Here is a 6,853-nt window from a genome sequence, read left to right on the forward strand (position 1 = left end):
TAAAAAATGCCCATTTTGCCACGGTTAGTTTTCGAAAAAGAAACATCATTATCTGCAACACGTTAAAGTTTTGCAACAAGAAAAATGATACATTAAAGAATGTAGAGGAAGAAAAGACACTTTGTGAACAGAAAAGAATAATAAAAGCGAAACACGAGTAATGAGACTCCAGGACATTAACAGCCGTTCACCCAGATAAAATGTAAAAAAGGAAGAGGAAAAAGATATCTTGTGACTATTATAAATGAATAATGCCAAAGCATCTTTCCAACGATTCTCGCGCTTTTCACCGGTTACGCAGCAGCCATTTTCTCTGATTCGGTTAACGAAGCATGAAAAAAATTCATTCATATTCTAGAAGAAAAAAGGAAATAAAGCACCTTTCACTTCATCTCTCCAGTCTTTTTATCGCCATTATTTTTGCTGCAGAAATCAAGGCTAATAAATAACAAACTATAGGGAAATGTTAAAAATGGAATACAAGAATTGTATATTGATGGAATTAAGGCAATTTATATTCCTTCAGTTCAGCATCAGGAACAGCCACAATTATTTGTTACTACTTAGGTAAGGTCTGAGCGTGGTACTGAAATGGGAAAGGAACAAAGTATAGAAATGAAATATTTCCTGTTAGTGTATGAATTCCTAAGCAATTAAGACATCATCTAATTATTTTATCAAAATAATTAGGTAAGGTTAGAATTCTTGTTAAATGTGTTTCTAAAATTGCAAATATGTTTTAATTCCAAAATTATGCTCCTAATACCCTTTTATAAAGAGTCCTAATATGCAGCAATCAAGCTGACTTCACACCACGACAGTCACAAAACACGTTGCTGTCGTTCTTGTTTGCTATAAACTAGCTTCACACCAAAAGCAAAGCCCTTTAACGTTATAGCATAATCTGCAAATCATGTAACTGAGAGGAAAACTAATTTTTAATAATCTAATAAACGACAGCCAATTAGAAAGCACGAAGGCAATGAATTATAGAGAGTCAATGAGGTATTCAGAAAATACGCGACAAAGTATTTCGTCGCTGTGGCATTCGGTGTGAAATCAGCATTCACCAGTGTTAGGATTCAACTTAGCAGAAGTCTTTCGAATCTTCGGTTGAATATGATTGAAGATCTATGATGTAGCAAGAATTACAATAGATCAAAAATCAATTGCCGAGAATCAATTATTACGAGCTTTGATAAGAGCTGGAGATAACTATCTCAGATTAAGATTGGAGGGTTCCGGGGCTCCTTGTTCTGGGACGTATGAAAACTCGGTGATTAAGTGGCATTTGCTGCTGGGTTCCTGTTAGCAAAATCAGGTTGCCCGGTTTGCTGTTGCCGTACATATACAAATGTGATGCTGTGCCGAAACTATCTCTGAAGGAGATATTTTTTTCCCTCTTTTAGCTATAATTTAGAAATTTTACACACAGAAAAATTGCGCAGAAAATGTCATTTGGGTCATAAATGAAACTTAGCAACAGGATATTGATAAGAAAAATGATCCTATCTTATTATTTAGTAGGCACGGATAGTAAATCAGGAGTCAAATGCTATCAATAAATGGGATTTTTACTATCAATTTTATAATGTTATTGTATGAAAAAATCTGTAGTAACATAACTTTAGCAATTAGCAGATAAAATGAATAAGAATAAAATTTGAAGTACCACATCTTGATTTTTCCAATTCAGCAGCAATGAGCGTTTTACGACAAGACTTTTTTTAGCTGATACTATTAGAATATTTAGGAATATTTGTACTTTGACTTCAGCGTCAACTTTATGTTTCCTTTATTAATTATCAGAAGAACGATAAACACTAGGCTAAAAAGAAGGAACTGGATATTGAGCGTCAAATTGAAAGTTCCCATTTTCAAAGAATATTTAATATGTTTAATTCTTAGGTGGTAGCAAATACTTATGAACTACAATAAACGAACTATAAAAGGTAAACAGCTGGAATCTGTGAAAAAACTCAAGAAAATTAAAATAATTCAAGGACTTTTCCAAAAAGAAAAAGAAACTTTTAAAGAATAATTAGAAAATGAATGATTCAAAACATATTGAGAGTAAACGAAAACTACAAATAAACAAACAAATATTGCTAAGAAGTTTTTGCATTTGTATTGTTTACGTTTTGTTAGACTAGTATTACTAATATTGTATAAGTTTTTGCACCTGCACAATTTCTAAAAACTGAAAGACAATTCTAAACTTGCTTTTACTATACGGCAAGGTCAAATGCAGTTGAGAATTCTCAGATAGTTGTAACTTTTTCTTTAAAAAAAGGGGGGGGGGAGAGTGGGATGAAAAGGTGGGAATGTTATTAATCTTTTGACATGGAATCAATTGCAAACATTACTATAAATTATTTCCAGTACACTTTTTTTCTTCCCGAGACATTTGAAATAATGAAAGAAAATCCTCGTGTGATTTTAATGATGGCGACATTTTTTTAAATTTTTTATTTCTATGAATGTTTTTTTAACTGCTGAGACACAGTATTCATCCATCGTCATTTTTATTTCTCACCAAAGATATCTTTTTTTTTTCTTCCCTTCAATATTGTCAGGTGACTTTTAAAAGACCATAAATATCATTTAAAAGGAAGAAAGGATTTAAGTTCTTGATTTACAACTCTGTAATTCATTTCCGATGTCAGCTTTCTGTTTCAAATCCTCTATAGCTTAGAATCAAATAAATGCGAAGTCCCCATGCAACGTCGCAATGACATTAAAAAGAATTGCGTAAAATAAAAGTGATTTGAAAGACAGTCTATTATTATTTCCAAAGAGGGCGTTCCCAAAATGGGAAGGATAAAAGATAAAAAGTGAGGGAAAAAAGCAAAACAGGTCTGAAGCGTTAGATCAAAATGCCAACTGAGCGTCTGTAACTGTAACGGAGGAAGTCGTGTGGTCTATTTTTGAGAGCATGTTATGTATTTCCCGATTCACTTTTAAAGAATGGTTGAAAACCGAAAGTGAAAATATCTGGTATGGAAGAAGAAAGAAAACAAATTCGCAAATTATTATTCTTCCTAAACTAAGTAAATTAACAGCATTTTACGAACTCGAAATATAGCACACTGCCTTTCAGATAGTATTTCAATCAAAAATGAAGTCAAATTTAATTTTAATGAGGAATAAAATGAAGGGCTAATTTATGCTAATGATATTCATGCAATTTTTCACAGACCCAACACTAAAAAACTTGTTCGTTTGGAGCTATGTGTTGATTTTGTTTATAATTCACTTTTTTCTTGATGTTTTCCAACAATTGAACCAAATTAAAATCTAATCAACGAAAAGTTTTTTCCCCTTATATGTGGGAGCCGTTATGTACAGTAAATGAACTGTTACATAAATAATTAGTTTCTTGAATTAAATGATTTATTTATTTATTTTTTTATTTTTATTTATTTATTTATTTATTTATTTATTTATTTATTTATTTTTTTGCGTTTTCCAACATGACATGTGGAATATGTATATCTTCCAGGTTTTGTTTAAAAAAGTTCATCAGGTGAAGTCCATGGCATTCTTCAAATCTTTAAGTCAATGTTTAGAAAAACAGAAGGAATAAACGGCAGAAAAGAGAAGTCATTGGTTGATTTAAAATCAACGAAGGTGAAGAAAGATGCTCGTTAATCTTGATCAAGAAGTCAATTATAAATGTTGACAGTGACGATGATAGACTCAAATAATATAAAATGAGTGCGTGGGATGTCTTGAGCATTCTACAATTGAGCAACAAATACATAGATTGGTTGAATATGAAAAAGATGATCTCGTTTAGTGCACAATAATTCCTGCTCCTCTGTATGAGAATATGCATTTCTTTTTAGGGAAAAGCGCTTACAAATAAAAATATTTTTTAAGTTAGTGTTAAAGCTGAGAAAAAACTTTTTCAAACACTAATACAAAACCAAACCGATTATATTGTTTTAGACAATAGATATTGTTTTAGGCAAGACACGAGAATTGATATTGTTTTGTCGAGTAATAATAAAACAATATCAAATCTTGTCTCATGTGGAGCAATTTGTTTAACCCTTAGAGCGCGTGAACTACTTGTTTTGAGTGCTATTATTTTCCTTTGAGTCTCAAATTTGTTTCATTTTTTAAAAATTCAATATTTTATGGTACAAAATCCTGCAGGACTAGCGTAGTAATTTATCAACTAGAAACTTCACTCCCAATATAATTTTAAAAGGCTACCAAAATTTTATGAAAACTTCAGTGATAATTTGATTTGAAACATTATTTAATTTCAAATAAATAAGTAAATGAAGAGAAAAATAACAGTATCAATGAATAAACTAGTTATTGTCTTTGTCCATATAGTAACAATTCATGCAGCATTTTTTACGTAGAAAGGTTCATTTCAATTTGAATTGAACTGATATATTTATTCCATTGGGGAAAGGTGTTTTTGAAAGAGCCTGAAATCGATGTTAAACAAATACAGACAGCCATTAATAGGGCATATAATACGTAATTGGACAATTGTTTCTTGTAATTACTATTATTTAAAAAAAGAAAGAAAAACAAAAGAAATTGCTTTTTATTTCATACAGTGCCCCTCCCCCTTCTTCATCTTTTCTGCGTCATATCCAGGGAACGTTGATTTATAAAAAAATATTATTTTAGGGCAACTAATTCTGCATGTAGGGTGTAAAGTTGATTTTGTAAATATAATTTATGTGCATGATGCATTTATTTAACATTGAATGAGACTTATTTTGCAATTTATTTTTCAATCGTTTTTGTTTGAAAGCAATAAATTTAAATTCTATAAGTGTTTTGATTTAATAAATTTATTAATACTGCGTAAAATTATTCTTCTTATGCAAAAAATTTACAATATAAAAGGGAAATGAAAAGGAAAAAATGCTATTAGAGCTTAACAATGTTTTCAAAAAATTACTATTATTCATAAAAATAAGTAAAAAATGACATTTCAGACGATGCCCCTCCCCTTTCTTAGCTTTTATTTTTCTTCCTTCCTTTCTTTCTTTTTTTTTTTTTGCTTCATGTTCCGTAAACGATGCTGAAGATTATTTTCCTTATTATTTATATTAAACAATATTACTTTTTTGGGGTAAGAAATTTTGTGTACAGAGTTGATTTTATGTATATAATTTCTGTAAATAATTAATTTGTTTAACTCTGAAGAAAACCTGCCTATTTTACAGTTTTCTTTTATATTATATTCTTTTAAAAACAATAATAATAGTTTGTATAGGTTATTTGGTTTTATACGTGTATCTATACCGAAGAGAATAACTTAATTCTTTATTTCAGGCAAAAACTTAACAACGAAACTGTTTAAAAATTAATCACAAGAGAATTAATATTAGAAAAATAATTTATTTGGTTGAACTAAGAGAAAGCATAAAATTGTCAGATTATTAATTTCGTTTCGTTTTTATTTTAAAATATGAAGTAAAAATATATTGTTAAAAATAAATACAATTATTTTTAAAATAATTGATGCACCTGTATAAATACCTAGCTATATAAAAATCTATTTATTTATTATTTTCTTTTTCAGTTATGCTTTTATGAAAACATATTTTTTCCTCACCTTAAAGCTAAATAATGCATTGAATTATTAAAATACCTAATTTGAATAAACGAAAATACTGAATCATTACTTTGTAAAAGAAAAAAAAAAACTTTAAATGGTCTCAGAAATTATACCTTATTGTTTTTTTTTTCTTTTTGTCCTAAACATAAATTATGTACCTTATTAATAACATCTTATTCTCTTTGTGTAACATATATATAATATATATATATATGTTTATTTTTTATAAAAGATAATGTCTAACACTGTAAGTTATCACTGATAAGCAATATTTGTTCTTAAAAAAAGACTTTACTTGATTTAAAGAGTTTTAATATTCTCATCAAATAAATGTTCCATCTCCTCTAAGTATTTTTTCTGAAAAGTAATGTAAGCATTAAAGAATACAAAAATTAGAAACTTACCTAAACCTCCTTTAACACTTGCTTCTTAGCTGTCAAAAAAATCCGTCAAGTGAGCACCTTGGTAGAACATCCATATAAACAAAACCACAAATCCAATTTTTGTCGAACAATAATAAAATCCAAAATGTACACCATAAAATGTTTTGTATCTCAAAGAAGCATTTTTAACAGCATCAAGGAATATTAATATTCCTAAACCACCTTTACATAAAACACTCACGCTAATTCAAACGCCGCACTTTACACAAGTTTTTCCGCAGGTCGCAAAGCGCTTACTATGAAGCTGTGTGTACACACGCGTTTACCTGAGTAGGGTTACTATGTTTTAGCTCAAGTTCCAAAACATAATGGGAAACTTTTTGGCGCCAACTTATTCGCCAAGAAATGCCGGCTTTTCACGTGGCGCTAATAAGAAATGAATCGCGCTTTATTTTTACAATGCCAATTTAAAGTAAAGATAGAGACGTAGTCAGGGCCCGATAAAGGCTTGGTGAGGCCTTGTGTCAAGAGCTCCTGCCCTACTCACACTCAATAGTGATGTGAATAATACTAAAAGTGATACGAAAAGAAGTTTTCTTATTTAAATGCAGAATTTAATCTATTCGTACAAACTGCAATATAATTTCAATGTAATGTTATAAGAAATTTCTTAATGCAAATATACTGAATATTTAATTTAAACCACTGATAATAGAGACACTAAAGAAAAAGAAACAAACACATTTTTACAAATATTTTGCCTTTAATATTTATTTTCAAACCAAATGAATGGAAATTCTAAAATATATTTAACCAGAAATGGGGCCTTAAATCTTGAGTGCCCCTGGGCTTTGGCCCAAGTGTCAATCTAGGCGTA

The 6,853-nt window shown here is 29.6% G+C and overlaps 1 protein-coding gene across 1 annotated transcript in view; it reads right to left on the reverse strand.

Moving 5' to 3' along the window:
* Window positions 1-6,276, reverse strand: part of LOC129222199 (uncharacterized) — a 68,650-nt gene extending 62,374 nt beyond the window's left edge. Inside the window, exon 1 of the mRNA XM_054856669.1 lies at window positions 5,998-6,276. The gene's annotated coding sequence lies outside the window, so the exon portion shown is untranslated. The remainder of the gene's footprint in view (window positions 1-5,997) is intronic.
* Window positions 6,277-6,853: the final 577 nt, after the last annotated feature.

This window comes from Uloborus diversus, chromosome 5 (genome assembly GCF_026930045.1).
Source record: "Uloborus diversus isolate 005 chromosome 5, Udiv.v.3.1, whole genome shotgun sequence".
NCBI lineage: Eukaryota > Metazoa > Arthropoda > Arachnida > Araneae > Uloboridae > Uloborus > Uloborus diversus.